The 13,975-nt window shown below is 40.1% G+C and overlaps 1 long non-coding RNA gene across 1 annotated transcript in view; it reads left to right on the forward strand.

Moving 5' to 3' along the window:
- The window catches only part of LOC137480852 (uncharacterized), a 110,527-nt gene that overhangs the window by 27,571 nt on the left and 68,981 nt on the right, over nucleotides 1-13,975 (forward strand). The gene's annotated exons all lie outside the window — the stretch shown is intronic.

The raw sequence follows: 13,975 nt of genomic DNA on the forward strand, positions 1-13,975 counted from the left end.
TCCAGTGCTTAAGTGTGGCCAATAAATAATAACATATTCCCTTTGTTATGACAATTATCTTCCTCTGTTCTCCCATCACATGTCATTCTTGCTAGAAAAAAATGTTTTCTTTCTTTTTTTTTAAATCTCCTGTGCCAACCTGACTGAGATTCTTCTACCATCTTTAGCTAATTGTGAACTGCATTCTAAGTGCCTACTTACCTATCCAAATTGCAATGATTAGTCTTGTATGGTTTGAAAACCTATTTTAAGCAGGGTACTTCAGAAACAATTGAAACCACGGTGGGGGGAAACTCTAGGGGTAGTATTTTAAGATCTTTGTTCCATTCTCCTTGGATGCAGCTTTGAGAATCATGTATTTTCAATTGCAGTTCCTCATTCTCCCAGAAACACCGATTTTTCCAGGTTATTGCATCTGCAAGGTTTTGAATTTACCAGTGGGGCTGGCTCTTCAGCTGGATTTGCCAGGCTGTGGAGCTCCTGGTGGGCCCTAATAAAATCACCTGTGCTCCACACAGAGCAGTCTGAACCTCTCTGATTGTAGCTTGGATCTGGTGCTACTCTGCATTTCAGAAGCCACTGTTTAAAATGAAGATATGGGTGGTTTCCAAACTAAACTAGAGTGAAAATTCTCTAGTTCATCTGGCACATCCTCACTGTTTTTCTAGAGGTTTTGACAAAATCCTAATGTCTTTCCCAAAGAAAGTAAAACAGATGAGGAGAAAGCCCTTCTAAAACCACAGACCTGAAAACTGCTGTGGCTTGAGATAACAGCCCCTGAAGTCTTGTCCTTCAGGGGTTTTGTCACTTAGACTCTCTTTGAAGCCAGCAGGAGCTGGGATTGAGCCTGGACTGAGCCTCCAGGAATGTGAGCAGCCACTGGTGCTTGAAGAGAGCCCGTTGCTGAAAGTATCCCCTAAACCTTGACAAATACCCATTTGTCAACACCAAGCAAACACAGACCTGACTTTCCATCGAGTTTTATACCTCAGTATTTGAGCATTAACAAAGGTAATGTAGATTAGTGCTCTGAGATGTTCTCTCCACCTGCTGTCCTGAGATGCCCTGCAGGACCCCCAAGTGTTGGCAGCTTGCAAACCTACAGAAGTTACTGAGCATTAAATAACCCACCAGTGAGTTAGGAAAACATTAAATAACTTTCTTACTCTTTGTATTCTCCATTAGTGATATTCAATTAATGGTCCTAATGTTTTCAGTCCAGGAATATTAAATGTAACCTTTCATGATCTTGATCAGCTCCAGTTTTCTACTGAGACATGTTCCTGTGTGCTATTTTTTGCTTCATTTAATTAAGTTATTTTGGATAAATGCATCAATATTTCTGTTTCCTAATCAATCTTAAAGTAGTTAGAGGAAAGGCAACCTTGCCATACATCCTCAGTAATGCCACGCTTTGCAAAGGAAGAAAAAAAACATTATAAGAGAAGGTTATTAAAATATTGAGTAAACTTGTTTCTGTTAAAGCTGTAATTGAATTTTTAAAGCCCTGGCCCATTTTAAACACTGAACTTTAGTTTATGGTTTGATAATTCATTTCACTTTCATTTTTATAGGTTTTATTTTATAGCTACTAAATATCTATGGGCCGTCCCATGTTCATTTTCCTTCCTGGTTGTGAAATAGGGTATTTAAATGGAGGATTAAAAATAAAAATCATAATGCCAAAATAGATGTGGTATCAATCAGTTCCCAGATAAATGTACTGTATCAAGTGCTTGTTGAGATTCAAGAGTATATTTTTCTGGTCTGCTCAACTGGGTCTGCAGTCAAGTCTTTGCAGAGTTGGAGAATAGGAAACTTTAGTTGGTTGTAATAACGATCAAAGCAGAGGAAAAATCTCATTGTTGTTTCTAGCACGCTTCAAAACTGTTAAAGTTTCCTTAATGCTAAGGTCAGGGGTCCAGTCCTGGATCCTGTCCTGAGTACAAGGGAGGATGTGTAACTATAGTAAGGAGAGGTTTTGGTTGCATCTATGAGTACAGCATTTAAAATATTTAATTTCACTACCTAAAATTACTTATTACTGGAGGATATGAACTGTGTGCCTAAAAGTTGAATTTTCCAGTGTGAATTTTACACAGCTCAGCATTAAATTAAGCAGTTACTTCCTGCTTGTACAATCCAGGTAAAATATAGCCACTTGTCCACTGGCAAGTGGCGCTCTGTAGCTTTGGAATACCCCACACTGCAGTAAATGTGGTTTATTAAAAAAAAAAGGTATGATGAAATTATGTCTTTGCTCCCTTTTGCACCCTGGGGTGATCATTTCCAATAATAAAGTGAGTATAATGTGATGTGCCCTGTCAAAGTTAAGGAATCTCTTCTTGATCACGCATCTGTAGGTAGAATATTAAGTTGTGGGAACACGATATACAGCCAAATTATCCTGGTGATTTCATGTAAAATGCATGGTTTTTTTAGCCGAACCATCATGTCCTGTGAGTGCTTCAAATGCAAAACAGCCTGTTTAGAGAGACTACCTCAAACTGGCACTGACAAATGATCTATATGCTGCAGAGACCCAGAGCAGTACAAAGATAAGATTTTTACTCCACATCACTCTGCCTTGTAGAGACTCCAGATAATTTTCCAGTAATTCTGTGTCCTGCAAGAGGAGACACAGGGCTTTATTTCACTTTTCCACTCAGTGCCACTGTAGGTCAGTGAAAGTCTGGGAATGTGCTTAGGCTGGAGGATGTAATAAAACCTTGAAAAGGGTTGCAAAGGCAGGTTAGTATAGAGGTGACCTATAACATGGAGAAAGCCCAAACAAGTGAAATTAAGAATGGTCCATACTTCCACTGAGCAGTAAAGAAAAAGACACTGCACATCTTTTGTTGTCCAGGAGGGCAGGGAGGTTACTTGGTGTCTGTGTGAAAAAGTGGTATTTGGGACACTGCTAGGAAAAGAGGATGAAGGTCCAGCGTTAAATAAATTTGAGGATGAGTGTGGAGCTGGGATGGGGAAGGCAGAGAGACCCTGACAGTAGCTCTGGAGCCATGAAAGCCCTGTCCCAGCTGGGAGAGGTCTCTGAAAGCAGTAGTGGCTTGGGCCATTTTCTCTCCTACCAGTCAAAATTCAAGCCCAGAGTTTACAATGAGTTTGTAGTAACACACAAGCTATGTGTGCCTCTGCACATCCTGGCCTGCAGCAGGAAATCCTCCCATGCTGTGTCATGTTTTGCCCATCATGGGCCACGTTCTCTACAACCTCTGTGTGTATTGTTTTTACAGATCCTTCTGCTTTGCCCTGTCATTTGGGTGGGAAGTATCTTAAACCCAAGAGGTTTTCTAAACACTAATGTATAGTGTGTTACGGGGTGATTTGACATTTTAGAGGCTCAGTTTGGTGCATTTGGAAAGGCAGGTGAAACAGGACCCTTGTGTCCCTTGACCTGGAGGGATCCATCCCTGCTACAGGAGACTTCTGGAGAAATAACTGAAAGCATCTTGTGCATCACAGCAAAAATTGGGACAGACTTGTTATGATGAGATGGAAAATATGCTGAATAATTGCTGCTGTATCTCAGTATGTGCTGCTGTAAGTGAGACAGGAATGTGACCATGTCTTGAAGGTGTAGCCTTTGGCAGATGGGTGCAACCAACAGAAGCTACAGGGCTTTTATGGGAGTGTACAGGCCAAAAATTGAGGTAATGCCTTCATTGAAACAATTCTTTACTGCTGTCTAGGTGATGGATATCTTGGAATATTGCAACGCCGCTAGCTGAATATTTTTACAATCACATCCTTGTTTAGCTCAATGCAGGATTGTCTTGCCAATACTCAGACAAGCTGTCCTTGAAGTCCCATGAAGATACTCAGGCACATGCCCTTTCCAGGTAGTCCAGTGCTTTTCAATCCTGGTAACAAACACATAAACTTCTCATGATGTCTATTCTAACTCTTCCTTCACTGTAGATTTAGCTCATCACTCTTATCCTTTCTGAAATGCTCATGCAAAGCTGAGTTTCCCGTCCCTTTGCAACAATCCTTACAGCAGATGAAGGAACGCTATCACATGTTGCCTCAGTTTTTATCAATACTTATATTTAAATCCCATTCTTCAGCCTGTGGTCATGACTTTTGCTGGTGTCACCTCTCTGGTGGTGAGGTGTTGTCCAGAAGTGGTCATGTTCCTCCTGAGGCCTTGCCCACATGGGATGGAGCAGTGAGGTTACTGGCCTGTTTTGCAAGCTTTCTTCCTGTTTGCACATCCCAGAGTGATGTTTGTCTTTTTCATGACAGCCTGAAATTGTTGACTTCTGTTCGGTTTATAATCCATGCTGTTCTCCAGATTCTGTTCTGCAGCACAGCAATGTTACCAGTTGTTTTCCTTTTTAATGCTACTGTTTTCTCCTACCTAAGCATAGGATTGTGCAGCAGTGCTTCCAGAATTTCACCCTAATCTTCTTCACACTGTTTTCCTGGTTTGTGAAGGTCATTTTGAACTCTCATCCTCTCCTCTAACATGCTTGTTAGCCCAACTTGTTGTGGTCCCACCATCATCTGGTGGACATTCGCAGAATTTCTGTGGAAGTCCCTTGTCTCTGGAATATAGTTTCTTGGAGTAGGTCAGAAATGAAATTCTGTGTTTCCCAAACTACACGTGCCCCCACTGTTCATTCCCTTTCAGGAATCCATGAATGTCTTTCATTTCTGACTCTTCATGGTCTGCTAAACTGCAGAGGCATCCTCTTGATCATCAGTATGACCCACGTGGGGACACAGAGAAAAATCCCTCTCGTCTTCAGCAAGTGCATACTGGGAGCACTGACAGACAGATCACACTGTCTTTAACATTATTTGTGAGCCAGGTAGGCACAAGAGTGATGTGTTACATCTTCCATCAAATGTAAAAAGCTGGTGGCAAGTATTTTCTAATGAAGAGGAGCCTGAGCACTTACGGACTCCTTTGTTGACTGGCAAAGCTTGACAGCAGCTCCCTAAACAGCACTATCCCAGAAAAGATGTCAGTGAAATCACTGTGCTTTTTAAACAGAGAGAAAACTGACTTGAGTGTTTTCCCCTCATGCTTTTAAATAAGCTGCTTCCCAACAGTGGTTGAAATGTGGTCGCTTCTCGGAGGTGCTGAGTGGAGCTGAGAAGGAGGGGTTTTGTCTAAATTACTCTTACAAGAAAAAGACAAAATTAGATCTCTACATTATTTCAGGAGAGTGTCAAAGGAATTTGTAGTTGCCTTGAAGTCAGCACTATTATTTCCTAGCTAACCACTACTGAAATGAGATTTTTGCATTTTTACTAAGTTTGTTTGGCTTGTTTAAATCATGATTAGGCCAGATATAAGGCAGCAGTAACAACAAGTCAGCAACTTGGTGAACTCTCAGGTAGGCTCTTCCTAGAGTATAAGAAGTCTCAGGTCAAACTTCTGCATAATTATGTTTTCTTTCAGCTGGAGGGAAACAGGTCTGGCAGGAGAGATTAAGACTGTCCTAAAGGAGAGAATAGGTTGGTGGTCAAGGGGGTTACCTTGAATCTTTCTTGCTAATGCTTCTAAGAGGTTCTTTGTATGATCAGTGATTTGGATTGATGAAAAGTTGGCCTGGAAGTGTTAAAGGCTGGTTGGATGTTGTTCTGGGCACCCTGGTCTCAGGGAAGTTGTCCCTGGCCATGAAAGAGGGGTTGAAACCAGATGACCTTTCAGATTCCTTCTGATCCAAACCATCCTATGATTTTACGGAATGCTGAAAATTGTGAAGTCTCAAAAGTTTGTTTAAAAGGAAATGTGTTTCCCCCCTGAGCACATGCAACTGCAACTGAAGAAAACGTGAGCTCCAGGAGTTCAGAACCCTGAAAATAAGGCCTGATGTCTAAATGAAATTTAACTTCAAAAAGAAAAGTAGTTTTCTGTCCCTTTTGGAGCCAAAACAAAGAAGTATTTATTCTATTTGATCAACTATTCACAAATGATGTCTTTGTATCTTTAAAATAACTACAAACCAAATTTAAAACTGGAAACTCTCATCTTTGATGTTATCTGCAGATAAGATAGAGCTTTGAAGCACTAACAGAGGCTAATTGGAACAGAATACCAATACAACTGAATATTAATGGAAAACACAAGAACTGTTTGGAGCACTGTCATTCTAAACTGGGACCATTTCTTTTCAAATCCTAACAATTTCAGGGATAAAGTGCAATCCTATTGACTGTAGTCAAAAGGGGAGAATTGTCTGAATCTATGTACCATAATACTTCAAACACAGTCATTACATTAGTTATTTGTTGTATTATATTTGTGTATTGTATTTTTAAGTATCAAAATGTTTCCAATATGTAGCAGACTGAAATGAAGTGGATGAAGGTGTGCCGCAGGTGTGCCGCAGTATCCAATTCGTGTTTGCATTCGAAACAGTCTCTTTTTTCCCCTGTTTTGTTTTGAGTATGGCATTATTTTCCATCCTGAACTTGAAAACAACTTGTTAAAGTTTTTGGAGGTTCAGTTGACTCCTGGCAAGAGAAACCATGGAAGGGCAGATCAGAATGGAAATGTGTTCTATTTTGGGGAACAACTTGCCTGGGTACGAGTTCAGGCAGCCCTTGGATTGGATTTAACGCTGCTTTGCCCTGTGAACAACCTCAGACCCTAAACTGGGACGAGGTAGTGGAAGTGAGATGTGTTTGTTTGTATCCTCACTCCCAGCAGTGTGAGTAGGCAATGTGCTCTTTAGACTTGTCCAAGAAACGCCCGTGGTAGTAAAAGGAAATTATTCCTGTTGCTTAGCCAAATACTTTGATATTAAGCAATGCCAGAGCTGAAGTTGCTCAGGCAACCTTATTTCTACTGCCTCATTCATTAACATTCGAGGTGATCATATGATTGAAGCTGCTAATTCTTATTTCATGCTGTATCTTGGGTTCAGACAAGGACTCGTGCAAGACAACTTCTCCTGCCATGAGAAGTCTGAGGACGGGGTCTCAGAGTTTTTCAAATACTTCACCTGCTTTGCTGGAAATATGAGGAGCAAGCAGGAGGTCTGTGGCCACTCTGAAAAAAATCTGTCAAGTGTGAATAAAATCTCTGAGGAGAATTGTGCTTCTGTGAGGTCCTGGCATGGAGACCCTCTGCCTTCTTGGGAACAGCACTTTGCCCTCTGCTTTCTTACCCCAGGGTAGCACAGGTAGCCCAGCCTCTGTATATCCACATTTCTCTTAGCTGTCGGTCTCATATTAGGCAGCATCTTTCTGTCCAGACAGGTACCCATGGACTTCAGGGACCAGGCAGCTCTTTATCTCTCATAAAGCACCCCCTATCCTTGCCAAAACTGCAATTGAAAATAGTGTTGATGTCACTGGCTGCAGTGTTTCAAACCACTCACCATGGCTGTTCTGTTTTCACATCTGGTTTGCTACCAGTAGTCATTAGCCCTTAACTAAACCAACAGTGACTCTATTTTCAAATATTACCTGGGTGGTAAAGCATAGGATTTATACATTTTTGCAAAGGCCTCCTTCTGCTGTGCAGTTTGGATGACAAGCACTCTAACACTTATCCAGCTATGCTTAGTCCTCTTCTTGAAAGCAGAAGATGTGTCTTATCTGTAGAAGTGAAAAGTTGTACAATATCCGCAGCTTTTGTTTTAATGCCTATTGCTTTTCCTTCTTCAGAACTTGGAATTTTGCAATCCTGTTAAGTGCTTGCATTCTCTGATAAATATTCTGCACTGTTGCTGTATTTCAGTTGTTAGGTTTCTCAGGGGAAAAAGGCAGTAAAGAAAGAAAATGAATAAATAAACAGTTCAAAGCCTTGAGTGTCCAAAAATATTGCAGTATCTTGATTTGAATAATCGAAAATTGCGACACTCTATTTGGGTACATTTCATCACATTGAAAGCTTTGCATGCAAATCCAAACCCTGCTATTCCCTCTAAATCCTTGGAATATTTTCATTGCCAATCTTTTTCTATTTTCTTGGTTAAAAAAAAAAAAAAGCAAGAATAGGAGGATTGTATTCCCACATGTTTGCAATTACTAAAAATCCCTTGATTTTCTTCTTTTATTTAACTGCAGAAGCATGAGAGATACCTACATAGCCTGTACATCTATTTCAGATTATGTTAAGCTGTATTTCTGTTAATCTTAGCTGGAAATTATAGAAATCTAAGTCAAAACAGCAACAAGACCCCTGCTCCAATACTTTACTGGGAAGCTCAACTTAGAAAGGACTTAATGCCATCATCCCAAATGAAAGCATTTTAGGGGATTTTTGTTTCTACTTAAATTCCAAAGAAAAGCCATAGATCAGCTTGGTCTGAGTTCTCTCGATATTTGAGTTTGCCAGGAAGGTTTGTTCCAATGACATCTTCAGTCCAGATCTGTTTCTTTCCATGTCTGATCACAAAAGCAAGGAAACTATCACAGAGACATTTGAAGAATGAGGGGAAGAGCCTCATTCCTTGCACCTAGCCAGGCTTCAGTTCTTCACACAAGTTCTCTCCATAGTCCCCCTCTGCCTAATCCTTTCTTTCACATCCCTTTTACTTTGGTTTGTGCCATGATGTAAAACCCTGCTGACCCATTCTGAAGAACCAGGGAGCACTTCTGAACATCCTCAAATGAGCCCAAATCCAGGGAAAAGAGCCCAAAAGGCATTAGTTGGAGGGGGCGGTGGCACAGTGCAGCCTGACACATCCCTCACAGATGGAATGAGTGACGTGAGTGCATTGGGGTGGGAGCTCCAAAGCTCTCATTGCCTGGCCCAGCTTGTTTGACAGTACTTAATTTTTAACCTGTGGAAATTTCTGAAATATGCATCTTGAAATATCTGCTTAGCTTGCCTAGAAAGCTTTAATAATTGATGGAAATTCAGACTTGAGGTATAGTAATGATTTATATGGGGAGCTGTCTTTACACAATCTGCTCTCAAAGCTTTCTAGAGTATTACTCTTAGTGTCTAATTAACTTCCGAAGAGTGATACTGCTCCTTTCACTACACTGATTGATCAAGGGCTTAACTGCAAGTCATATTTTCCAAGTGATTCCCCAGTGTCTTCTCAGCTCTTATGAGCTCTTGCTGAGGAACAGAACTGTCTTGGACACCAAGAACTACTTCCAAGTTTTCAGACACTACATCTTTTACGTCGGGCTGTTCCTATTGCTGTTTAGCTCCTGGAGCCACTGCACAGAAATTTCTAGTCCTTAGATATGGCTTTGAGTGGTGTGATCTAAACATTTTTCTTCTCCTCTGTAGCAGTTCTTCATAGCATATCTTTAGGAGCATGTTCCTTTTACTGCTTTGAGACTTGTGATGATAAAGATTATACTAAAATAGACTAAAAATTCAAGTAACTAATAATGCTTTAGAGCTAAGATGTGGTAGTGCAAGTCCCAGCTACCAGCTAAGGACCTGGAAAAGACAGAGTCACTCCCTTGTTTAACCATTTGCATGCTGAGGGATCTGTGTAAATCACCTGTGGAGACCTTAGGATGATCACAATTTGTACCATGTGTATTTTCAGGCTATTGAGAATTCAATTTGTTTAAATTAAAACTCTATGAGAATGAAAAGAAAAGCAGATAGGACAGTGAACAGGGAAGGTCTTATGAATTTCAGGGTCTGTTCTTCTGTCGGTAAATTTGCTGACAAACCCTTAGAGATCCATGGATATGGGAAACACAAAGTGCAGACAGCTTTTTGACTGACTCTTTTTAAGAAGATATCAGGTCCCTTTGCAGAATAATTTTTAGGGTCACCAGAGGATGGTGGGGAAAAAATGGACATTTTCTCAGTAGTTAATTATCTCTTTAAGGCATTTTGTCCCACTATTCCCCTGTTCCTTGTTCATTATCTCAATGAATGTCTCAGTTCTTGGCACAAGTTGCCTTGTTACCCACAACCAATGTGTTTTATAACTATTTTCCTACCCATATCTACACTGACATTTGATATTGGCCGCTCACGGTTGGCTGATGCAAACCTCGAGGAGGGTCAGCTCTTTCTGGGCCACAGACAGGCTGCCCTGACCCCAGAAATCACACCCTTGAAACCTCTGTTCAAATATATCAAGTTCTGCAATCTGCTATTTTCTTAACCACCTCCCTCCCCATTTATGGTGATAAGTCTTGTCCAGTAATGGCTGTTCTTACAGCAGTATTGTGTGTGCCATTTGTTCCCAGGATAATTTTTTAGAAATCTACTTTGTTTCTTTTAACTTCTTTTCACAAAATCTGTCCCTTCACCTTGCACCTGAAGGCTGTGCAGTGATGAAACTGGCTTCAGAGCCTGTGTGCTCATGCTCATCTATAACTGAGATACACCAGCTTGAGAGGATCCGCATTCTTGAGATCCAAATATTCCTCTGAAAGGATTAATGGCCCCATCTTTTAAGAAATTAGCTATACCTCCATTTCCTCTTTCCATCCAAACAGCATTTCTGGTACTAACACCAGCCAGAGCAAAAGAGGAGATAAAAGCTCTGGTGGCAGGGTTCCATGTGTGAAGGAAGGTGTCATAAAGTCTTGGAGGGCTCATCCAAAGTTTGTACCAAAATTAATGACTGGCTTTGTCATTTAAATCACTCCGGAACCCCAGTGTATTTATTGGGAAATTTCATCAGGCAAAAGAAAGTCTGAGAGCCCTACATTGGAACTTTTAGGAGAATTTCATTTCTCTGGAGCTAGAATGAGGATATTTAGTGTATCTTCATAAGTTACAAGCAGTTACAAGCTGATAACTGGATTCAGGCACTTGATGGATTTTTTTTCTCTTTGTTATATGGAATTATATTCAATTTTCAGCTCATTCTGTTCAGGTGTGAATGAGTTTGGGAGCTGCTTTGATAAATGCCTTATGCTAAAATTCCCCAAGGAGAGCTTCAAAGGGACAGATGAACATTGTTGGTCCAGCATTTCTTCCAAACTGAAGCATTATGACTTGATGCAAATTGTATTAGAGATATTAGGATCTTGCTTCAACTGGATTCTGATATGCTTTACCAATGGGAGGGAATGCACATAAAACATCTAATGAAGATATAAGTCTCTTGTCCAATCAGTTGTCTTATTTAAAACAATTTGAAAATATATAATTTTGACATCTAGATGTTGATCCTTCATTCTCCTGTTTGTACTATTACTTTCAGAAAAATAAGCATTTTGTCATGCTAAAAAAGTGCTTGCTACAGGTGGAATATAAATATAGTTCATTGTAGATGATGATGCTTTGTCCAAACAGGAAAATGTAACCCTGGGATACTCCAGTGCTTTGTGTTGGTCTAGTACTGCTCCTAAAGAAGGATAAACCTAGTGTTAAATTTTCTGCTGATTTTGTAAGGCTAATCTCTTGTGAAAATCTCACCCTTAATCAGTTACAAAATTAGTGAAATGTGCTCATGGTTCTTATATGTCATGTCTTAGCAGCATTGGTAGAAACCCTTTAAATGTCGTAAACCAAAATATGGCATGGTAGCAATGTCAAAAAGTTTGGTACCTCCCTGTTTCTGTTTCTGGTGTTGCCTTCAACTTTTGAGCAGCTACTGATAGAAAAATTTGTGACCCCTGTGCAAAAAAAAGTGGAATTTTGGGTAACAGAAAGCGTTAAATCCTGTAAGAAACTGATGTCTCAACAAAAATACCTGTAAGACATCTACATGTCTACAAGACATCTACTAAGATGTCTTGTTTATCATCCTGCCTCCCTCCTTGTGGTACAGGATAGAACTGCCTTGGCTTCAAAACAAAAAAGGTGGGTGGAAAACCCTTGCAAATGAAGGCACACAGTTGTCTTAGTGCACTTATGAATCACTTTGAAAAGCTCGCATTCCTATTACAGCAATTTTAATAACAAAACACATTGCCCAGACAGCCTGATGTTAAATGTGTGCAGCTCTTTAGAGAAGAGGGGCTGCAGACAGCAACATTTAAATTGTGGGGCTTCTCCAGGGTGAGGCTGCACAAGAGCTGATCAGTAAAGCAAGAAATCACTGCTGTAGTGTGCGCAAGGGAAGGAGTAATAGGGATGCTGCTACCTGAGGAAAAGGGCAAGTCCTCTCACAGATAAAGGAAGAGAGAGATGTAAGAGGAGAAAACCATGTAGGGAAAGATTAGAATTTTTTTTAAATGTGGAAAATTGTTTAACACTGAAGTTGTATCTCAAGGCAGTCCCATCTATCCCAAGACCACTGCACGTTTGTAACCTCAACTTTGCAGACCACACTGTTTCTCCTAGATAACAGGGATATGCAGATAGTAAGAGGCACAAAAATAAATTAGAAAATGATTTCTTTAATGCTTCTAATAATGTATTTGAACATGATTATCATAATGAATCTTGTAAAAGGAATTTACTGTTTCCCCTTTTATATGATGTATTTCTGACCTTCACCCACTTGATATGCGATTCCTATTCAGCGAAGGTGCCCATAATAGAGGGGTAAGAAGGATGATCAGAGTTCAAACAATAGGGTAAGAAATGCAGAGTAGAGGGAAAAAGCTTCCATTTTCCCATAAGCTAGGGCATAGGAGATACTGCAGCCTCAGCTCTACAGTATCTTATGAACAAACAAATTATGCATGAGTTTGCTCAGGGGACTACTCAGCTACTCAACAATAATGGGTAATTGCCCTCACAAACTTATCCTCATATCACTCATACACACCAACACTTATACTGAAAAGAAAAGACGCGAAGAACAAATTTCAATATAAAACACATTATTATTATGAAAATGACACATTTCCATTTAACCCTTTTCTAACAAAAAGAACTCGCTGCTTCTCAAAGAAAATGGGGCTGGGGAATTTTAGACGTTATTCTCAGTATTTTCCCTTGGAAGGCACACTCAAGATTGTTTTACTTGGCACATTCTGTACTCTTCATTGTAGCAAAGGCTTGCGGGTATCTAATGACACAATCACAGAATGCCATAGAAATTTGGAACAAAATCCCCATCTTCGATACAATTCAGCAGATTCACGCCATATGGAAATCCTGCTGTTTAATGTAACACCATTAAAAGCCACATATTGCTAAATTCGTCTCTCAAAGATTTTTGCAAAAGTTGCAGGAACAATATTATTTCTGAGTTTTTAACCTTTATTCAGCCTCCAGCATTCTTAGGAGTCAAACGTGTTTCATAACTGGAAATCCAACTACTTCATATGCTGGTGATATTTTGATTTCTCAAACATACGTAGTAGTATAATGGTCTTGTCTCCTTCATAAAGAACTAGTAAGTTACAACTTGATCAATAACTGGGAAAGAAATGAACCATAGCTAGCACTCAGGGTCCTAAAATATAGATTAATTTAAATTTATTCTCTACATCTTCACCCTGAGCATCTTATTCATTCCTTTTCTTTGTCATATACTTTCAGTTCTAAGTGGCAAGCTCCCTGGGTCTGAGATTGTGTGTTAACATTTTGAATTGCGAAGCTCTTAGGTATCTCTGGACTGCAAATGAAATCATTGATAAAGCTATTTGCTGCACAGCCACCCGTTTGCATTTTCAGTCCATCCCTTTAGGAAAGTCTTCAACTGAAGGCAGTGCTGAGGACACAGAATTTGAGAAGAAAGAAGGTGGTTCTGGCTGCTGTGTAGATGCTTTACCAAACCTTTACCCAACACTTGCAATGTCTGCATAGATCTCAGCTCTTCTTACTGGATTACTAGGTGCAAGGATTTCCCAGCTTTATCTGCTCGTAGGAATTACATCAGAAAGGATAAAGAAAATGGTAAAGAATCCATCCCCTTTTTACGGGGTGTTTTCCCAAAATCCTGCTAAAATCTGAAGCAGTGTTTCTACCCAATATTGAGAGCGTGACTAGAGAGACATCATGAAAAAGGAGTGTGGTGTAGTTTGCCATGTTAAAAGCAGTATCTTCAAATTCAGAAGTACCTTGTGTAAGATGTGTGTGCCAGGGATCTCAGAGGCACTTGGGAAGAATCTTACACAAGCTGTAAGCTGCCTTTTCAATCTGAACTTATTCCAGGTGTAT

The sequence above is a fragment of the Anomalospiza imberbis genome, chromosome 11 (genome assembly GCF_031753505.1).
Source record: "Anomalospiza imberbis isolate Cuckoo-Finch-1a 21T00152 chromosome 11, ASM3175350v1, whole genome shotgun sequence".
Lineage (NCBI taxonomy): Eukaryota > Metazoa > Chordata > Aves > Passeriformes > Viduidae > Anomalospiza > Anomalospiza imberbis.